Genomic DNA, 23,469 nt, shown 5'->3' with positions numbered 1-23,469 from the left:
TTAAAAATGTTGAGATCTTATATTAAAAATGACAATTTGAGCCTTGCAGATTCATGTCCACAGGTGCCCAAATAAAATAAAAAGGGGGGGGGGGTGCAAGGGGCAAGCTTGTTGGTGTGTTATAAAATAACTGACTTATCATCGGTGTGCTGACAGGTGATGTGTAATTAAATCACTGTTGTAATATTAATAATGAGTGAGTCCGCACAAAGGAATTTCATACAGCTAAACTAGCTCAACAACTAGAGGCAATTAAGAAATATATCCACATTCGTGATTCTGTCAAATGGCAGATACAACAGCATCAGGAAGCTCAAGTGGCATTTACAGAAGGTAAAGAGCCGCTATACTTGTTATCTTTTTAGGGATGTGCTTGGATTTTGCCCTCAAGCTGGAGCAGTCATAGGATATATAATAAATCGCCACGGTCGGAATTTATCCCCAAGCTGGGGTAATCGATGGGTAAAGTCTTATCCACAGTCGGGGTTTTATTCAAGCTTCAGGTGCAAGTTTTTGTGCATCTCCATGCCCTTGCATAAAACACAGTTACACGTTTTTTTATATAGATATTTTTCAGTTGTAGACAGGAATAATAAGTATTTGCGAGTGTTTGAAATGAATGGGTTCATTATGAATTGAGTGGCACTACATTTCAAAAGCAAAATTGGATTGAAATGCAAGAACTGTAGTACGGAATTAGTGTTGGTTCTGGATCGTAGAATGGAATTGTGTGTGTGTGATTGGATTTTTAACGTAGCTTGAATAATTTTTCAGTCATATTGCTACGATGTCTGCAGTGTGGCAGTTTATAGTGATGTATAGCACTGGGGCATCATGCTGCAAACATGTAGTATGATGTTGCACCCAGTCACATTATCCTGACACCAGGCCGATCAGTCCTAACACTAACCTCTTAATGCTGAGCGTCTAGCGAGGTAGCTGTTAATACCATTTTTGTAAGTCTTTGGTATGACTTGGCTGGGGTTTGAACCCATGACCTCCCGCTTCTGAGGCGGACGCTCTAACCACTAGGACACCGGAGTGGTCAGAATGGAATTGTAACAATTACAATGGAAGCAATTTGTATTATGCTTGTTGGGGCATTCCTCACTGATGGCTGTCAGTGACATCATCATGGGAATGTGTAACAGCCAAATTTTGTAAGAACAAGGTGTAGTTAGTGAACAATACAGACACTTTTCTGCCATTTCCACTGGCATCATCTCATATGATGTTATTTAAAAAATCTTCCTACAACATACTCACAACATATAAAACCTATATGCAAATCTGATGAAAGCTGCTTGTGTTTCTGAAACACATATTCCATACTGGTGGCAAGAATGTCCAAATCTACATTACAAAAATGAAAACATTACCATCCATCTAGGAGTTGCAAATGTATGAAATCCTCTTGTTGGGTAGTTTTACTAACAGGCTTTACAGCAGGGCCTTCCATTAGATTTAAATGTGGCAGGTAAGTTGACAAAGTAGGGTGGGGGGTTGGGGGGACCTACCCCAATGGGGATAATTCATTTTTTTTTTAAAGTAGCATGGTGTAAAGTAAAAGTAGATGGGCTGATAAGGAATCCACTGAATTTACAGACTAAAGGTTCAGACATTTGTTTTTAAGAGAAAAATGAAAGAAGGAAACAATACAACAGATATTTTAATATGACTTTAATGTTTATTTTCTAGATTTAATTAAGATTATGAATCAGAATCAGTCTCCAACTCCACTGTAAAGTTTATCTATTACTTCTTCTGCTCAGGCACCTGCAAATTAAAACAAAATTGTAATGCTTAAATAAAGTCATATCATCTCAGCACTAGTTACATATGCAGAAGTCATGTTAATCAGCATTATAAAAATGTATGAAATTTTCTTCACTGCACTTGTGCTTCCCTTGCTATCGTTAAGCCATGATACAAGATAACTTTGCACTTACTTGTCATTTCTGGCAAGTGGATGGTGCAATCAATTTGCACAAAGATGAATTTATTTCATCCAAATATTTCATGTGAATAAAAATTCCAAATGGAGGCACTTGTCCGATCAGACAAGATATATGCATATTGTAGTTAGCTGGATCTAGCTCTGATAGTCCTGGGCAATAGGATAAGCTGATTTTGTTATCAGTTTAGAAATGCATCCGCTTTGCAAATACTATGCTTTAAAAGACGAAACTGAATCCAATATTGATGAAATAAGAGTCATTTGGATTACCTTGTTTTTTATCATTCTGCGTTGGTTGGGTGCATATTTGAGGGTCTCTGATATGGTCTCTTCCATTCCATTTGCCTTTGCTTTGCCATTAGTTTTCAAGCAGGCTTCTGCATGAGTAATACAATGTTTTAAAATAAGTTTCACAACAAAGGATGCATTGCATTTTTCTAAATGCCAGCAATAATCAATGGAATATTTTTAAAACATGTACTTTGAAATGTGTCTCAAGTTACTTTATCAATTCATTTAAAAATCTCTGGCAAGTCACATGAAAAACACAATTTAAATCAAGCCATACTTACTTATCAAAGACTTTCTCATTCACATCCTTTACCTCACACAATAAATATCAGCAACACCAACATTAAATTCACACAATCAGTACAAAACCTAGGTGTTACTCTGGACAGTACTCTCACATTGCACCAACATGTCATGAACATATGCAAGGCTGCGTATCTTGAGCTGAGACGCATCAGCTCCATTCTCAGATATCTTTCAGTTGATGCCACTAAAACACTTGTGTGTTCATTACTGCTTTCAAGACTGGACTATGGTAACTCAATTCTGTCTGGTTCATCTTAATATCTACTGCAGAGACTTCAAAAAGTTCAAAACATAGCTGCTTGGATCATACTTAGAGTACCACAATCAGAGCACACCTCCCCGCTGCTCTGTACCCAACACTGGCTATCCATTCGATCCAGAATCAAACACAACATTAGTTCTCTGTGCTACGTTTCACTGACAGACTCTAGTCCAACATACCTATCCGACCTCACCTATGTGTACACACAAGCAAGATACTTACACTCCTCTTCCGACAATCATATACTCATTATTCTCACTATGAAAACAAAGTCACATGGACAGCATTCTTTTGCATACCAGGGCCCAGCAACATGGAATGAATTGCCCACTGAACTTAGACACAAAGACGCAGTGATCCCATTCAAGAGTGCTCTCAAAACTACTTATTCTGACTACAAAAACAAACTTAATGACTTAATAATGTTAACTACCTTAAATATTCTCAGCATGTTTTTTATGTTTTCTAATTTCATGGTGTTTGTTTTTGTAATCATATCATTGTGTATGTTTTTATGTTGTCTAATGTTGCAAAGCGCTTAGAGCTTCTAAAGATTAGGCGCTATACAAAGTCCTCATTATTATTATTATTATATTTAGCTTGGATGAATATTTTTTAAATCAGTGGCCATAACTAAAAAATGGGATTTTGTTTTATGATCATAAAAGTATGTTGGACACCATCCATGATGTACAATGCTGTCTGACATTTCTATGCACCTAAGGTTTCCATCTCAAATATTAAAGCAAAATGCATACCGAATTTGACAGATTGATGAAAATAAAAAAAAGCAATGCTTACCATTTGAAAAGAGGCAATTGTCACTAGAATATTCTATTCAAAATGATATTAATTTTGGACACAGGGGATACCACCCCCATGTTTTCCTGACTCATGATATGTCGGCCTATTCTGTGCACAGCTTTAAAAGATGTAATGTTTATCCATCGAGCTATAGAAATGAAATACATTTACTGTAGACTGTTTCTGTCAGCAGTTAAGTTGAGTAATTAGGTCAGGTTTATAGCTAGTTTACAAAATTCAATGTAGAATGCCAATAAATGACAAGATATATTTTTGCAAACTAAAGTGATCTTGAAAAAAGATTAGTAAAGTTTAACATTTTATAAAAAATAAGCTATTATGTGGAAAAGAAACAACAATGAAATAGGATGCAATGTGTTTACGTCTAGTTTTGGAAGGTACCGTCATAATTGTACCGTAGTTTAATGGGTGGAAAGGCCATTGAAAGGTAAGGGCAGTGCGGAGACCATCGAGTATGTTCCAGAATAGCTGAATCTTTGTAGATACATAGATCCATTCGTAACTTCAGTCCGCAAGCGAAACACTGTACTTCGTATCCCAATCCTGACTCGGGTCCGAAGTAGACAAATCCTGTTCTAGCTAAAACATACGAAGAAGGTAATCCTTCCCTATCCATAGGCCATTTTTGAAACGTGTCCAATCGACGGGCACAATCACAATAGTCAGGTAAGAAGACTGGAAAATGGTAGGGTTTGAACTTGGAGTTCTCACTGGATTTCTCACTCGATTCTTGCTGCGGCGAAGTCATCCTTCTGGTGGGTGGCTATCCTCTTACAACCAATGTTTTATACCGACATGTCCATACGGCAAAGTAAAGTGGGTGGGAAGCCGCACTCGCTTCTGCTACACGATTTGATAGACTTTTTCCAAGGGTCGACTGACGATGTGGTGTGTGGGTAAACGTACAATCTTGTTGGGTTGATAGGTGGTCACTTTCTCTAGACTGCAAGGCTTCTTTCAATATGCCAAAGTTGACCACTCGACTGGTACGATAATTCAGAGTAAGTCCTTTCACTTTACACTTCGTGTGCACTTCTCCTTGTTTGTCCCAGTATTCGTAGCCGTAATTTTTGGGACCACCACTAACGAAACTTAGAATCTTGTCATCGGGGTGCTTGTCTGTCCAGGCTCCTAAACGGTCTCCTTCGATGTCAGGGTGCTGTTGACTCGGGTGATCGATATAAATGCAACTGTCCATGTCAAAGTACAAGACACGTTCCCCTAACAGTTCTAAAGCTTCGTACAATTTTAAGCGAGCATGAGCTGTCATGTAAGCTGCAATGATGACATTTCCAAAGAGGTCATCTTCTACAAAGTTCAGATCTTCTTCGTAATTCACCAAGATCAAATCCTCACGAACGACGTCCACGTGTTTCATGAATTTGGCTTTGTCGTGAATCATCTGAAAGTAGCGGGAAGGTTCGGTCAAATACTCCGTCTTGGGTAAACACGGTCATTGTGCCATTTTACCCCACAAGCAATTTAACATCACTTTGGCAAACGATCGCCTGCCTTCGTTTTTCTCAATGTGATTTAAAGTAATGCCTTCTTGTGCCCAGAATTTCTCTCTGAATGTCTTTTGGTCTTCGGGAGTGTGACACCAGGACAGATAGCCACTGGCTTCTTGCTCAGTTTCAAAAAGGCATCCACGTAATCTGCGAAAATGCCTTTCTGCGTGGGGTCACCCTTGTGGAATTATTGTGTCTTGGGAAAGTGGCAAATTTCGTACACTTCTAACAGTTGGTATCCCATGTTCAGAGCTTTGAACAATTCTACGCTGACCCATGTCCCCGTCAAGGCCCGTTCTTCCTGGGTGTGATGACAAGGTTGATCTTGGTTGCACGTTTCAGCACAAGTACGGCACAAAGGAAACACAAGTTTGCCTTGGCAATGGCGAGGTAAGACGGGATGGTATAGGTTCGTGGGAGGCAAAACTTTGCACTTGATCAAGCCTTCGTATTGTCGAATGTTTTTTAGGTCGATGTGTTCGGTGAACAATTGTGGGTGCCCTGCAGGAAAGCAACAATATTTGCACACATAGGAATACAGTGAACACACGTCCAAGTATTTGATTTCTTCTCCTTTCTCTTCGTCAGCTTGGTACAGCAAACAGGTGGCATTGGTCCTTCCTCCGTACAAACTATTACTTGGGTTCAGGGGGTCCATGAACTGGTAACTTTCCATGAGGCATTTAAACTCAGGATCGGTGTTCAAACGGTGATTGTATTTGTGTTCCCACATTTCCACCACTTGCTATCCTTCCTGTTCTAACTTTAGGCGTGGCTGACAAATGGCCTGGTACAAGTCTTCCATGGTTCGTTGTAAGAACTGATTTTTAGTGCCGCGGTCAGGGTAACAGACGGGACATCCGTGAAATAAGCAACCGTTAAACTCGTACATGATCTTGGGGTTTTCTAAGTCCCAGCCATTGACCGAATGCATTCCGATGATCTTTCGCCCTGTCCGTTGCGGGCATGCTGAATCCATTTGTCTTCCTTGTCGCACAAGTAATGCAACCAGCATGGGGCTTTGACCGAGTATTGACGTTTGACATAGTTGGTCGTTTGAGGACTGATGACAGCCACAGTGTTTTCAAGCATGAATCGTTGTCGGTAGACTAAGGAACACGCTTTGGCAATGGTGCAAGCCTCTTTTAAATGATCAACCCCTCCGTGTTCCATGAACAGTTCTCGAAATTTTCCACAGCATCGCCGTAAAATGTCCATGTCGGAACGACGATACTTTAGCATTTCTTCCTGAAAGTCGAAAGGGTCGGAGGCGTGAGCCTGGTACCAAGCGTAGAAAGTTTCTCGTTCAGTACGCATGTTGTCAGGGTCGTAATAGTGAGCCTGAGGCAAATGGGGTAGAACGGCGTGTTGATTGGCTTCTGTATTGAAAAAGTGTGGAAAGTACCCTTTAGCCATTTCTGTCATTCCAAACATTTTAGGCATTCGACTCAAAGGCATGGCTAAGTAGCTCATCGAATCTTTAAACTGCACTTGTCCCACTTGCATGAAAATGATTTTGTCTCCGTTCAAAGTGATTTTAGGACGCTCGATGCCACGTTCCGTATAACATCTCAAAAGAAACTGTCCATCGTATCCGGAGAAATTGTGAGCCATCACCGTGGCATGGTGATGACAATCTCCATAATAATGTTCGATGTCCTCTTGGCTCCACGTCTTGTCGATGGGGTCTAAGACCCATTGTGTGAAATCGGCTAGTGTGTTCAGTCCTTGAAAGATTTTTTCACGCCCTCCAGGAATCTTACTGCAGTGAGGGCAATAACTCAAGATAGGTTCTTGAATCACTTCTCGCACGCTCGATGAGCCACGCAGAAATTAGGAATGTGAATACTGGTCTCTTGCATGCATTCGAAATCGAAAAAGATGAAATTGCCTTTCTTCTTCTTGTGACCATCCTCTTTCTCTGGTTGGGATTGGTATTTTTGTATGTAGCATTGGTGTTCCAAGTCCACAATGCAGTGACAAATGTGACATTTTTTCTTTCCTGAACATACGTGTGCCTTGGTATTGTTGATACATAGACCTTGTCCACACATTGGGCACAATCTCAGGAGTTGACAAGCACATTTCTTCTGTGAACCTTGCATCTTCAGATGTTGTTGGTAACAGGCAGGGCTGACAAATGTGCGCAGACAAGCAGGACAATGCACTGGTTCTTGCCCTTCGCTCAGACAGGGTTGAGAGGCCAAACATCCTGAGCATTTCGATCCACAATGTTTGTGTTGCTCTCGATTATTATAACCATCATAAGTCACATTTCTCACAGTAATATTTGTATCCCAGGAATCCAGTGATAGTGGTAATGGTATCGAAATGGTCATCGTGATGATAAAGGTGAATGTATTTTCCATCCTTAAAGTCTTTCCCTCGAAACAACAGAGACCCGCGCACTTCTTGAGGGTGCACTTTCAAGGTGTATCGTGGAGCTAGGGCATCTTGCAATTTTTGCATCTCAGGAATGCCACAGGATGTGTCTTTGGACAGGCATGCTTGTTGTAACAGAAGTTCTGCTTCATTTCGTTGTTTGGCTCGGTTCGATTTTCGAATGTTCTCCCAGGCTCTTTTCCATTCTACCGTGTCGTTCTTGTCGGCATAGGTTCATCCCACCACGATGGCTCGGGCTAAACACATGTGGTCTTGAAAATTGTTAATTTGGACAAGACTTGTTTTGGTAATGCGAAGGTTGTTGACCAATAAGGTCTTTCTGCATTGTCCGGTCCCTTGAGGAGGAGAGACGTGGGTCATGTCCAGTGTGGCTTTTCCATCGGTGATGTCAAACTGGTCATTAGATTGTTGCACGTGTTGAATCTTGTCCATGACTTTGGAAGTGGTCAATTCTGCAGGGCTGCTAAACTCGATCCAAACAGGGGATTTCAAGCCATCATGTTGTATGGAAAGTCTCAAGCGATCATCTTCTTTGGGTTGACATTGTCGCTTGAGTGTGGTGAGCAAAGAATCCCACATGTCGGTGATGAACCCTTTTGCTTTCTCTAACAGTACTTCAGACTTGAAATCTTTAAACTTCACTGTGTATTTGTAAGCCGTAGTTCTAAATTTTCTAGAGGGACGCTTTTCCGTCTCTCGAATGTCATAGTACTTTTCAGGGTTGACTAAGGGTGGTAAACTTTTGTTTAGAGGGTTTGGATTCTGGTTCACTCATGTCCTCTTCAAAATCACTGGCATGAATTTGTGCCAAGACTTCAGCCCTAGTACGAGGCGATAGATCACGTTTCTGCCTCTTACTTTCTTCTTCTTTCTTCTCAAATGAATTGGATCATTTCATCTCGATAGCAAAAAGTCAAATGACTAAAGTTTAAACACCATGGATTAATTTATAGTCATAGCAGACCAGTGTATATAAAGGGTATGTGTCTTGTCCTTTCACTATTCATTTCACTCTCAAACTGAGCACAACAATGGAAGAGACTACCAAGATCGAACGTTTCATCAGAGCTTTGCGAGGGGTCATTAGAAAATTCTCTTCAGACCAGCCGAGGGACTACTCTCCTTCCTTTCAAGATAAAAGTCAAGATACTTGCTATATCTGTCAGAAGAAAGGGCATTGGTCTTCAGAGTGTCCAGACCGTCAAAAAAGAAAAAAAAAGGGGTTAGAAGAGACAAAAGTCAAGATACCTGTTATTATTGTCAAGAAAAAGGACATTGGTCACCAGACTGCCCAAAAAAGAAACAAGAGGAGTCAGAAGAAGAGAGGGATTCTTCAGAGGAAGAGGAAGAAGAAGAGGAAGAAAACAGACAGGTGAAGAAAAAGAAACAGGAGAAGAAAAGAAGGGAAGAAAGTGAAGAGGAAGAGGAGGAAAAGACTATGACGGTGAAGAAATTAAAAAAACAGAGTGAACAATGAGACAGAATAAGTCTATGAACTTTTTAAAGTGCTCTGTTGTGAATTGTGAATTGTAAATATTTATAAAAGAATAAATTAATTATAAAAGGTAAGTGTCTTTGGGTTTTGATTTTAAAATAAGAACCTACACTCACGCACACTCATACACAGACAGGTACTATTGGGTAAAATGGTTTTTATTAGTTATTGGCAATTGAAAGCCTATCTCTTTTCGAGAGACGTGGATGGCCCTGAAAAGGGCCTTTTTTGGTGTAAGGGGTGAGTTTAAACAATCAACTTTAACTGTCTTAAGCCTTTGCCATGGCCAAGGCCTACTTCTGGACTGCGTACTGTTGATGATGATTTCGTTGAAATCACTAAGGATGGTGCAGTAGGCGTAGTCACAGGGTTGGAGTGTTTAGCTTGGGAAGGTCGTATTCTCTTCGGCCGTAATAAAGAAGTCTGATACATCTGTTTCAGACTTCTTAACTAAAATGTCTAACAGTACCGTGACCGTTTGATTTTGACACCCTTGTTTCTTTGCTGCTGCGTCTTCTTCTTGTTGTTTTTTTCTTACCTCTTCTTCTTGCTGCTGTTGCTGTAGGAGAAAAGCTTGTTCCGCTTCCTTTTGCTGTTGTATAAATTTCTCCAATTCTTCTTTCTGTCTCTGTCTAAAATTTTCCATGTGCGGTAATGAAGGAGAAGGTGACGAAGGTTCAGGAACAAATTCTTGCAAGGTAAAAAAATCCACAAAATCCCAATTCACCTCTTCTGAAAGTAAGTCTGGGTTCCCTTGGGTAGTCTCCACCATCAGTGCACCCAAACTGATCGTTTTCTGAGTTTCCGTCATGTTGAAAAACTGTCGCTTAGATTGACTACGCACAGGCGCTAGCGAATCTATATAGACTATGTGACGTCACAGACTGCTCTCTTCGGATTGGACGTGGGCTGACTGAATTTTGTAACGCGTGTTTGGATTGGTCAACAAACTCAATCCGTTTCAATCCTTCCTCCCCCTATAAATAAGTACAGTTCACTGCATTCCTTCACCTGTTACTCAGCACCCCAACATGTGGACCGATGTACAATCTTCAACGCTTGTGTCTTCGATGATGTTCCGGACGGACATATCAATGTATGTCCGATCCAACTGGACAGTTATCCACAGGACAGACACCAGCCTGTGGATGCGAAGAATCTTATGTGGAGCATCAAGGATGCCTCAAAAGAGTCTTAATCTATGGTCCTGCAGTCAGGCACAGCCTAAGGTCAAGAAGAAGATGTCACAGATGCCCTTTATGTTAAGGGTATATTAACATAAAACCAAAGGCCCTTTTCAGGGCCATTCCTATCTCTCGAAAAGATCTTGACTTTCAATTGCCTACCCCTTTTTTTATTTTTTTGTTTAAAAAAATAATAAAAAAATAGAGACCCCTCCCTGTTTCAATTTTCGCCTGTTCCATTTTCATAGACCCATCAGGTCGGGACCTTATTAAAATAGGGTCCCGACCCTGTTCCATTTCCCCTAGTCCCAAGACAGTCCCACGATTTATTCCCCATGTTCAATTTCCCTTGTCCCTAGAGTGAATAGTTTTTTTTCTTTCTCCCATGTTAAATTCCCCTTGTCCCTAGAATGGATATTTTTTTTTTTTCTCCCATGTTAAATTACATAGTCCCCAGAGTGGATATACCCTTTTTAACATGGAAGTTCCCTAGTCCCTAGACCGTCCCTATTCACTACTACCATTGTCATTACCAGCCTGAAACCCAATTTAATGCCATTTGTATAAATTCATTTCAAATAAATATTATGATATAGTTGAAGTGTAAAGTCAAGCAAGTATTCTGTTTGCAGATTTTACATTTTAGATATTATAGTAAAGTCATATTTTCTCTTGTTTAGTAAACTTTATTGCAACTGGTTCCAAAATAGTAAATCTTATTTAATGTTCATTCACCAGAATAGGTATTAATACAATCCCGAATTAACTGTATGGTACTAAAATATACCCTGATCTTGTGTGAGATTGTAATATACAGAACTATACCTCAAGACAACAATAATATATTGAATTTATATTGTATCAAGACTGTCATGGTTATGAACTCCAACTTTATTCAGGTTTTTTCATAATAAATGATCATCTTGTGCTATGGTTGAAAAGAAATCAAAGTTCAGTTTAACTCCATTCTCTCCACATTTGTAAGTTGTTAAGAGGCATACTCATCCTCAGTGTTATAGTAAAATGTAATCTTATTTGGATCAATCTTGGTGGTGTAATATATGAATGGAGAAAGAATATTATCATCCAGATTAAAATATGTTTTATTCAGACTCTACTAAAATTTTTAGTTGGATATGGGTTACGGAGCCTGATGTGTACGAACAAGGCAATGTGTACCATGACCTTTTTAATTTAACATTTTAAACTCCTGCAGAAGAAAGAGATTTTTTAGATCCATTAATCTGTATTAACAAAAACATTTCTTCAGTATGATTTTCAATTACTTAGTATTGACAAAACTCATATTTTAAAGTTGTTGTTTTTTTGTGTTTGGTTTGGCCTTTTATGGTAAACCAACACAAGTAAGTTATTTAGTGCCAAGGCACTTTAAGTATAGTGCCTTGCCCAAGGACACACCATGGTAGCTAACCCAGGTTGGTCTGATGGTAGAATTTGAACCTACCTTATTTCACAGGTCCAGAAAGCTAACCACTGAGCCACTACAGCTCCCCATCTTATAGTGGAATGCTGGTATACTTTATGATCAAGAAGGATGGGTTGGGGTATGCATGTTGCATCTGAAAAAAGTGATGGAATTTTTGTTTACATAATATTTTAGTCATACAATATGAATCATTTTCTATAGATTTAAGATGTATCAGATCAAGTTAAGAAAAATCATATATTCTGTTTCCTGGGAATGTACTAAAATTCACTGTTATTGTTTGATTTTTTGGTAGTAAGCTTACTTGGTATTTTTTTCTTTTTAACTTGAATACCTAATTTGTTAACATCCTATTCTAAATCTTCAGAGTTCTGTCTATTAAGTGACAACTGTTGATACATGTAGGGAAGTTTTTGTTTATATCTTTTGATTTTTGTGATTCTGGAAGTTGCAGTATTTGTTGTTGTATTATAACCATTTCAGTAATTTAATGAATGCAGAGTATACTGCTCTATAAATGAAATTTAAGTGAAAATAATGTAAAAGTATGTTTCACTGCAAATATAAATTGTTTAAAATAATATATCATTTATCATATGACTATTCAATTGTGGTAACTAGTATTCCATCCAATATCTATATATTAAAATATGTCTTTTCATACAGCTGGTGATCATTTAGATACAAGTCCAATTGAACATAATCAAATTATCAATGCAGGTGTTTTTATTAGTAGTAGTATTGCAAGTATAAGTGTTAGTATTAAGATTTCATATACAGGTATGATAAGTGTATCATAATGTTTAAATGATGCTCCTTGTTACAACATAAAATATGTTCATTGAAACAAATGGTTCACTGGTAAATTGGCAGCAAAGGTCTTCACTGAATTATGTTGCATAAACTATTTTACAATAAAACATATATGATGCATCTCAATTATGATGAATGTGAGGAGGAGGATTAATAATAATGCAATTTAAGTTATCTTCATAACATAAGTTCTAGCAGATGTGTAATTTTTATGTGGTTCATCATCAGTTTGAAACTGGTCTGTGATTTCTGGATCTGGACATACCTGGTCCCCTGCTGTTGTGCTGCTATGGTCTTTACAGTTCATTAGGATATCAGTTACACTTGGTTTACATTTAGAACCCCATGGGATGGAATGCCCAGTTTGAAACTGAGAGAATGGTTAATTATCCATAATATAACTCCTGCAGTTATTATTAGGTTTGATATCAAGGTCTTTCTTTAAAAGCTTTTCAACTCAGGTTCTGTTCTACCATACAGATAAATAAAGTCAAATTCAAGGCTTTCAGATTTGTCCAGTTTGTTTCATGTGTTGCAGCAGACAGACTGTATATTGCCACTGTACCATATAAATATCAGTGCTTAGTCTGCTCTCAGTTGCTGTGGTTTGATTAGTTACAAGTGTCATCACATGTGACTAATTATTGACCAATGTAATGAAACTTGTATAATTAGAAGGCTGTATTTAAAAACTCTAAAGATCTTAAAAAGAAAATTGGATCGGGGTAAGTAAAACCTTTTACTTTGACCATTTGGCTAGAAAATAATTTTCAATAAGTTTAAATTGGATAATAGTAATATAATAATTAATTACACAAATCAGAATAAAAGCTATTTGCATATCCCCTTACAGCTGTTGCTTTTTCATAGTACTAAGTAGAATAAAGTATAGTTAAGACAGATAAAGAAATATCCCGTCATATATACCTTACATCAAATAAAGAAACTCAAGATGGATAACAACAAAATTAATGTCACATCATCAAATAGTTATCTCAGCTGCCTGGTCAACCTAAAGGCAGATAAACTAAGGCAAACTTACTCCGAAGCAGTCTCATCCCCCCTAAGAGAAAAACGACAGATACAGTTCTTAACGCCAATTTTCAACTCGACCCCAACTGACTCGATGAGTAGACTCTACCTGTCACCAAGCGTAAACGAGAATGTGGACAATCTACCGAGTAACCGCAAAACTACATCCGACATGAGTACCCAAACTGAGGAACAATACTCAACAAGCACAAAAACAACCCAGACCACGCTGGTTAAAAACACTAGCAGCCAGGGGACTCAAACTGAGAACCTACTAGATGAAACAGAACGCCCTCACCCTACCACAAATAAAGCAGTCACACACGACTCAACAAAAGGTAAGAATAATAGGAAAACCAAATCCCAAATACCAGTTAGAAAGAATAAGGAACACACTAACTGTCAATACAAGACCCAGCAAGCCGGTTATGGACAACGAAACAAAGTCAGCTAAAGAGACAAACACCAGGGAAAAAAGACCAGTCTGCAAAATATCCAAAACAAGAAACACCCCGCTGAACTGACTCTCTTCGTCAAGGGAGTAAATTCTAAAATAACAAAGTTAGCCTTTAAAACCATAGCATGGCAATTGAACAAACATCACCAAGGAGAATTCACGCTTAAAAGCACTAGAGACGACTTGCTGATAATCAAATGCACCACTGAACAACAGATTGCCAAATATATGGAAATTGAAAGAATAGGCCAAATAAATGTTCAGGTCACTAAACACAACAGAACAAAACAACACATAGACCCAAACCCCCCAAAAACACACAACAAAGGAGTCATATACGTATCAACTCAAAATAAAACCAATGAAATAGTAGACTACATAAGGAGTAAAGGACAGGAAGTAGAGAAAGCAATCCGCCTAAAAACAAGAAGGGGAAAGGATAGCACTGCAGTGGTACTCTTTTTTAAGGGCGCCACCCCAGAAACTATCAAAATAGCCGAAAAACTCGAGGCTAAAAAAATTTTTGCTTTCAAAAACAAACCACGGTTCTGTGGCAACTGCAAAAATTGGGGGCATTACTCTAAGAGTTGCGGAAACCTATTCCGGTGCAATCAATGTGGTCTTCACCACCCAGACCGGAAAACATGTAGCGCCACCAATCAGCACTGCGCTAACTGTAGTGGTAACCACAAACCAAACCACGCAGAATGCCCCAGGGCTCTTAGAGAAGCCCTAATAGTCGAATATATGATCTCCCATGGGGTAAACTATAAGCAGGCCAAAACAAAAATCAGGATACCAAAAACAAAATAAATAGGTAGCACCCTCACTGGTAGGAAACACGCATAAAATGAAAACAACAGTAAATTAAACAAACTATTAAGACTTTTTGCACTAGAGATGGATTCCAGAGCAGAAATCAAAATATGGCAATGGAATGCACGCGGCCTTAGGGCCCACGCTGACCAACTAAATAACAAAATACTTGAACAGGAAAGAAAACCAGATGTTATATGCATACAGGACACCCACCTAAATGATACCTCACGTATCCCAAACATCATAGGCTACAACACCAAATACCTAAAGCATCGATCCCCCACAGCAAGAGGAGGGGGGTTAGCAACCTTTGTTAGAGATGGAATTACATCAGAAATGCATAAATTAACAGATAGTAGACCGCCCAATGACTTCGAAATACAGATAGTCAAAATAACCGCTCAAACTAAGCAGGTACTAATCGTTAACCTCTATGAAACAAATGAGCAGCGCAATTTAAGTGCAGACGAAACAATCAAAATGATTAAAGACTGTGGAGAATGGGTGGTAATATGCCGGGACTTCAATGCGCACAATGAACTATGGGGGAGTCAAAAGACGGACATTAAAGGAAAAATTGTAGAAAAATGGGCACAAAAATGCAACTTAGTTTTTCTAAACAACGGAATGCACACCCGGACAGATGACAGAACAGGCCACACATCAGCAATAGACCTATCTCTATGCACACCAAGATTAGCAGGCATTTCTGATTGGCAAGTTGATGAAAGCGACCCTATGGGAAGTGACCATTACCTTATAAATATAGAAATACAAATTAGAATACCTCAAAATAAAGCGTCCTTCACACCAAGATGGAAATACGAACAGGCCAACTGGATTAGGTTCAAACAGATAGGTGACTCAATCAACCCAGAAACCATATATCACCGGGACATTGACACCTTTAATGACAAATTAATAGAAACCATTAACACAATGGCCCAAGAAACAATTCCTAAAACTAAAGGAGTAGCACCCAAACCCACGGTGCCCTGGTGGAATAATGAATGTAAAATAGCAATTAAAGAGAAAAAAAGAGCTCTAAACAAATTCAAAAGAACTAAAAACAATAGGGACTTTAACTACTACAAGGAAAAGGAAAAAACTGCCAAACAAACTATTATGATAGATAAACAAAACTCATGGAGAGAATTCTGCTCAAAACTAGATATTAACACAAAATCGAAGGAGGTGTGGCAAAGAATTAAAAAAATGAGAGGCAAAACTAAATCAATAACCCCCAACATACCTGGACAAAACAACAAACATAAGGCAGAATTATTCGCAAACTATTTCGCCAACATGTGTAGCAATACCAACTTAGAGGATAAGTTTAAAAATCATAAAAGGCAATTTGAGGAAAGCAACTCTGACAACATAAAGGAAGCAGGAAATAATGACGGCCCACTAAACCTTCCGTTTACAGAAGCCGAATGGAGAAAGGCCCTCGCCGGCAAAAAGACCACATCCCCCGGGGAGGACACTTTGGGGTATGAAATGTACAAGAACCTACCCAAAAAACTTGTCACAATTGCACTTAACCTCATTAATAAAATATGGGAAACCGGTACCATACCTATAAGATGGAAAAAGGCAGTAGTGGTCCCGATTCTTAAGCCTGGAAAACCCTCAAGCGATATAAAATCATACAGGCCCATATCACTAACAGACAATATATGTAAAATAATGGAAATTATGGTAAACAACAGGCTGAAATACCATTTAGAAAGCAAAGGACTACTAGCTAATACACAGAGCGGGTTTCGCAACTACCGAAGCACAATAGACCAACTCATGAGACTAGAAACCGCTGTCAAATTAGCATCTAGAGAAAAATTTTAAAAATCCAGATATGTTACAACCATCTTCTTAGACATGGAAAAAGCATATGATCTAATGTGGACTAAGGGACTGATAAGTAAACTTAAACCATACGGAATAACTGGCAATATATACAAATTTATTGCTAACTTCCTAACCGATAGAAAGATACAAGTCAGACTAGGACAAGACTACTCCGAACGATACAAACTGGAAAATGGCACTCCACAATGAAGCGTGATCAGCCCAACTTTATTTAATATAATGATAAACGACCTGGAAACAGCGATAAAACCCAACCACCTTGACTTATCCCAATTCGCCGATGACAGCGCCGTATGGAAAACTGGCAACCCGGCCAGCAGAGAAACGACCAAGCACCTACAAAAAGGACTAAACGATATAGGAAATTGGACAGATAAATGGGGATTTAAATTGTCACCTCTAAAAACAGTAGGCATAGTTTCCAATCCGGGGGGTGGCCACCCCCCACCCACTCCAAACTTAACCCTAAAGGGGGTACCCATCAAATTCGAAAAACAAGCAACACTCCTAGGTATGGTATTCGACCACGAACTCACGTGGGCAGCTCATATCCAAGAACTCGTAACGAAGTGCAAACGAGACATCAACCTCCACAGAAACCTCAGAGGGGTGAATTGGGGGGTTGATCAAAAAACACTCGTTACCCTATATAGAGCACTTATAAGAGCAAAATTGGACTACGGTTGCCAGGTATATGGAGCGGCGAACGCCACGTTACTAAAGAAACTAGACACAGTCCAATCAAAAGCGCTAAGGGTATGCACCGGCGTCCTAAATGGTACCCCCACACAAGATATCTTAATAATAGTAGGAGAACCCCCGCTAGACCTAAGGCGGAAGGAACTGATGCTGCGATACTCGACTCGAATATCAATACACCAACCCAACCACCTCACGCTACAAGCCCTCTTAGCATGCGACAAACCATTCGATACAAAAGGAAAAAATAAAAAAATACCTAGTGGGAAAATAATTATAGAATTAAAAAGGAAATTTCAAATCGCAAATATCAACCCAGAAAAAATAAGGTACTACCCAGACCCCCCGTGGACCTGTCCCACACCACAAATAGATCTTAGCTTACGTAAACTAGGACAAAAACAAAATGACCCGATAGGACTAAGAGCATCAATACTAACGTACATTGACAACAAATACGAGACATACACGCAAATCTTCGCAGATGGATCAAAAACCAAAAATCCAAATAAAACTGCAGCAGGGATAGTGATCCCAAAATTAGATGTCACCGTTGGAAAAAGACTCCCAGACCAATGCGCTATATACACGGTAGAATTCATGGCAATACTAATGGCATTAACATACATCAAAACATACCCCACAACTAAGGCAGTCATTCTAAGCGACTCTTACAGTGTACTACAATCGTTAGCAACGGACCAATCCAAGAGCAGACCTAATATGATTAATCATGCAAGATCGCTACTTAAAGAGATTGAAAAAAACAACAAACACGTTGAATTCGTATGGATACCCTCTCACATCCATAATCCCAGGCAATGACAAAGCAGATGCAGAAGCAAAAAACGCCACAAACGAACCAAAAGCCCAAAATATAGCATACAGCGTCACTGAAATCAATAACATGGGACAAGATCAATGACATGTGGCAAGAGCTATGGGAAAAATCGGATGCAAACAGTCTAATACACACGATGATGAAAAAAGTAAGTAGAAAAGTCGAAAGTCCGACCTTCAAAAATCCATACGATATAACAATAATAAATAGAATAAGAACAGGTAAAACACTATTGGCAGGATGCGCAGGGAAACACATAAAAAGGGGACCAACCGAAAACTGCCCCTACTGCCCAACTCCAGAAACAATCGCACACTTAATAAATATATGCCCCAAATACAACCAGGAAAGGGCCGAACTAAAATCTCAACAGGAACAAATAGGAGAACGGTGGACATACCCGGAGTTACTTGTGGCAAAAAACAATAACATAGGAATGACCTATAATAACATCATGACATTCATTAACAAAATAGGCAAAAGGGGACAAATCTAAACCGAATGAAGGGTTGGGTATAAAGAGAGACCATGTAAAGAAATTAAAACCAATAAACCTAAAAGATCGAACCCAAAAAGAAAAAAACCAATCAAAATATTACAAATCACTGTTTGGGAATTGTGACGGCCGGCTCGGGCTAGTGGGTTCACAGACTGACACCGCCGCTCATAACCTGAACAATAAAAACCAGATAAGGACGAATATTACAAAATCACTGTTTTGGAATTATAATGGCATGCTAGGCCCCGTAGGTTCAAAAAAAAAAAAAAAAAATATAAAAAAATAAAAATAAAAAAAATATACATTAAAATAAATCACAAATAGCTAAGCTAAACAAAAATAACAGGTAAATAGCCAAGTGGTCAAAGCGAAGGGAAACAAAGGCAATCAAACCACCTCCCTCGAAGAAAACATCTCACGGCGAACATGGCAGTATCAAAAGGACGAGAAGACCAAAACAGAAACGGACACGGGATAAGGCAGAAAGAGCTGAAATAAAGAAGAGCAGGAAAAGGCACAGAATGAAGTTAAACGTCCTAAGGCAGTAAAAGAAGAAAGAACAGGACACTTGCAGACCTTGGGGAATGAAGGCAGAAACAATGAAAAGAGTATGCCTCAAATAATCAAACCACCCCCACCCCCCAGTATGAAAAGAATTGCCTTCCCGAAATCAAACAAAATAAATAAGGCCACCCCCCCCACATCTACTTATAAGTGTGAATGAGAAAGTGAGCGTGAATGTGTGTTGTCGGGATATGTGGGAAAAGCAGAAAAACGAACAAAAATGTCTATAGCCATCACACAAATATAGCATACACACTCCCTACCCACCTTTTTTTTCTTTTCTTTTCTTTTTTTTTTTCTTTTTTACAAACAAATTTTACCACATAGGGCTTTCATTCTGACCCACGAAAGCCCTCTTTTGACCAACAACTTACTGGCCCTGAAACACACTGATTGGTTTAAAGCCACACGTACGAAATACTTAACCAAATTGAGATCTCCAAAACAAAATAAAGGGCTACTAAAAGCCTACTAGATGTGAAAAAATTTCCGGAAAATTCAAGTACGCAAAGTACACAAAATTTAATAGACCTTACAAAAGATAGGAAAATTCACAACTCAGGAATATCTGAAGCGTATGTGACAATCACATGTTTGGCAAGATAGTACAGGAATAGCCCAATAAATATAGGGAACTGGGCATTGATTGCAACGAAAATTTAATAATACTGCTGCTGGTGTGCTTCGGTTACTGCCTGAAATGAGAGAGGAAGGAGATGCAGGATGCAGAAACAGACCACCAACGGAGTACAACGATGGAGAAGGTTGCAGCGACGAGAGCCTGGGCGGGACCTTTTGGGGCACCTGGGCTTCGGCTTGCTTGCTTGGGGGCATTGTATAAGTTAATCGCTAAATTCAAAAAGTACACAAACGTGTACAAACTAAACAGTCGCACATACCGAAAGGTGCACGTGACTTTAATCCAATGAATGAATGAAATGTGTGCTAGAGGGTAGGGTTAACAGTTATACTCCCAATTATGTTTGTGATGAGCAAAAGCAGCTGCACAAATTTGAGCTTTTAGTTTGGTTCTGGTAGGGTCAAAGGATGCAGGTACATTTTACATTAATTTTTTACTAGAAATAGCTATTTTCAATATTTTTCTGTGACAAGGCAACTAAAAGAATCAGTATGTGCCTTATGCATGAATAAAGTTCACTAGTACTATAACAAATTAGCATACTTTTCATCACCCCTCTACCATCAAGATTTTTTTATATTTACCTCTGTAGCAGACACAAATAAAAGTTGGCAGCTCATTTGCAGACTAAGTTACGCATATGATCTCCAATGCTCATCTAACTGTGACAGGCAGTCACCAACAAGCCAACCTATTTCCATGCCTAACTCAAAGTAAATCTGAACCACATTATAGATTTAGCTTATGTGTAAATTTATAAATGCTAGGCTTGTGATAATTAGGTTCATGCCTTCTACCTTAAAAATTAGAGGGATGTCAAAATACGAAACTATCCAGTGAGACCTATGATGTTAATTTTAATCCCTATGGGATTTGTGACATAAAAAACCCAAATGCTTTATGTATTAAAAGGTAACTAATGGGGGCAGGATCTGCAGTGAATCAATGGTTAGTATGCTAGACTCCTGATAAAAATGTTTGTGTTAAAATCCTGTTATCAAGTCAACCAGGTTACCTACTGCAATGTACCCTTGCCTTACTCCAATTCCCTCAGTACTCAGTAAACAACTAGTGTTGCTGTACATAACAAAACCAGTCCATATTGATTTTACATATTTTACTAAATCCTGACAAAAATAATTCTCTAAATAAAGAATGATTAATATGTGATGGTCTCGCATGTAATCAAACTCTTCCAAGCTTTTAATGATATGAACCGATTTATCAATGTTTATCAAATTTGCATGAAAAACTATTTCTTATTTGTCATCAAATATGTTCAATGTTTTGATCATATAAGCATTTCTGCTACATTAAATCAAAATAATCTTTTTGTCAGAATTAGAGCCCTTATAGTATTTGCAAGGTCAACCAATCAGATGCAGAATTTGAGTTTAATATGAATGAATATTTTTTTACAAAATTGCTCTTTTGCTATATCTTGATGAGATAAATCTATTCACCAAGTCTGATGAAATTAATGAGAAATAGTTTTAAGAGCAGTAGCAAGAATGGCTAGTGAGATGTAGAACCACCACATTATATGCATAGATTTTGCTTATAGCCTCAGACATACAAGCAAATAATTAAACAAGTCAGATCTAAATTGGATCATAAACACTGTTGTGCAAATCATAAGAAACTCTGCCAATCAGATGCAAGGTCACTTCACTACCATACCTTTATCACACTCATAATAAGCATCATTGTGAAACTTGACTCTATAAGCCCAATGGCCAAGCATGATCAAACTTGAATCAGCAGTAGTGGTTATAACCTCATGTATTTGTATGCATCTTCACTTCTTCAATCTAGATCTCATTTATATAAGCATGTATTCTACGTTTAGTAAAAACTGCACTACATGTATAAATATTGCATGCGGTGGTAACATACTCAGATGAAAGATCACCTTATTATTATTAATGGTTAACACTCATCAAACTTCAAGGACAACTTAATGATTTTAGCCTATATTGTGGAAGTATGGCTTTTAGGCTGGTTAAAAAACTCAACTAATCTTATACATGATCACATGTATATACTTGGATTTTCCTCATTATTAGATTTATCCAAGATGTTGATTTAAGCCCAAAACCAAGTTTTATATAAACAAATTGATCAGAACTATGGACTCCAAAGTAGCTAATTTCTTACTGTTGAAAGACAGAAGGGGATGTGAAATAAATAACACACTCTGGACCATTACATAAACCCACTTAGCCTTTTGACCAGTTGAGATAAAATATCAACAATAATGTTAAATAAGATTGATAAATTATGTTTTCTCACATTACCTCTAGCCCTTTTCAACATGGATGGTATTTTTCTTCCACATATGTCAGCTCTTAATTAGTGGCCCTTTCCCATCATGAATGTTGTAGGTGAAACTCTCAGAATTAGGCTTTTTAATTTATATCTGTAGAAGAAAAAAACTATTGGTCTGCATATATCAATGTCACCATTTCTGTATTAGATTAAAATACCATATGTGTGTGTGTGTGTGTGTTAATTTTAGAATTTAAGCAAACTTGTCTCCATGTGTTTATTTTAAAACTGATGATGATAACACATAACAGGTTCAATGGATAAAATGTTATTTCTTACTTCTTACAACTGCTCATTATATCTGAATTTACATTCAATGTTTGTTTTAATTAACATATTTGGGATATTGGGCAAATTATTTATTTTGTAGTTTATCATTATATCATTTACCAGTCTTTTATCATTCAAATATGTAATATAGTACCATTATACTGACTTCATATTCTATATGATATCCCAGCAATACATATTAAGAAGATAAGTGCAAATAAAAATGTTCAGAATGTAAAATTTACTCCAAGCTCAAAGAAGATCAGCAAAAGATAATATCCAACAAATTACCAAACAAAAAGCGAAGTTAACGCAGTTACCTTTATTATGATGTCTCCAACACCAACGGTACTGTACAGCTACGTCTTCTGAGTTTTACCGTCATCTTGTCTTTCAAACCAGAATTAATTTCTTGAGCTCTTACAAAATGAAGAAACTTTTAAATACTATAATTTAAGCAGCTTCTTTACATGCCATCAGATAAATTATGGCACAGTGTTATGTCTGTCAGCAAAACGCAACTTCACATTTGGACGGCGCGCTGTGTGGGCATCGCCGACACAGCAACTGACATGAATTCTCTATTAGCAGACAATGATTCGGAATAAATCCTTCGCAAATCTAACATTCTCGATTTTTCATAGTTCCACTTTTCATTGTTGCATCTGTTTGATTGTACAATTGCTAATGATGTTCAATGAATCAACTTCAATTCATCTGCTGTCTGAAATCCCGGTTCAGTTGGTATTTTCTTCCGCGCATGATGCCGTGTAAATAAAAGATACGGTCGACATTCAAAGTGGTTTAGGTTAATTTATTATTTTTCTTTATTAAGGTCATTTGCAGAAAGTGTTTCGCTAGGGTGAGAAAAAAAAATATAACAAAAAGAAAACTTTCTTTTCCAACGCTAATACTGTATATATTTCAATTTGTGATTGATGCTATAAATAAAAAAAAATG

General features: G+C 38.1%; 1 long non-coding RNA gene across 1 annotated transcript; it reads right to left on the bottom strand.

The window, feature by feature from the left end:
* Positions 1 to 1,209: 1,209 nt before the first annotated feature.
* On the bottom strand, positions 1,210 to 23,234 carry LOC149785869 (uncharacterized). Its single transcript, XR_016425470.1, has 5 exons — positions 22,830 to 23,234; positions 22,209 to 22,330; positions 11,697 to 11,811; positions 2,228 to 2,334; positions 1,210 to 1,776 (listed from the first exon to the last, which is right to left on the bottom strand). It is a non-coding gene; the product is annotated as an uncharacterized LOC149785869 (long non-coding RNA).
* Between the last annotated feature and the right edge of the window lie 235 nt (positions 23,235 to 23,469).

The sequence above is a fragment of the Sinohyriopsis cumingii genome, chromosome 13 (assembly GCF_028554795.1).
Source record: "Sinohyriopsis cumingii isolate HCF-2022 chromosome 13, ASM2855479v2, whole genome shotgun sequence".
Classification (NCBI taxonomy): Eukaryota; Metazoa; Mollusca; class Bivalvia; order Unionida; family Unionidae; genus Sinohyriopsis; species Sinohyriopsis cumingii.
The sequence above is the reverse complement of the archived record's forward strand: the minus strand, read 5'-3'. Positions and strand labels throughout refer to the sequence as shown.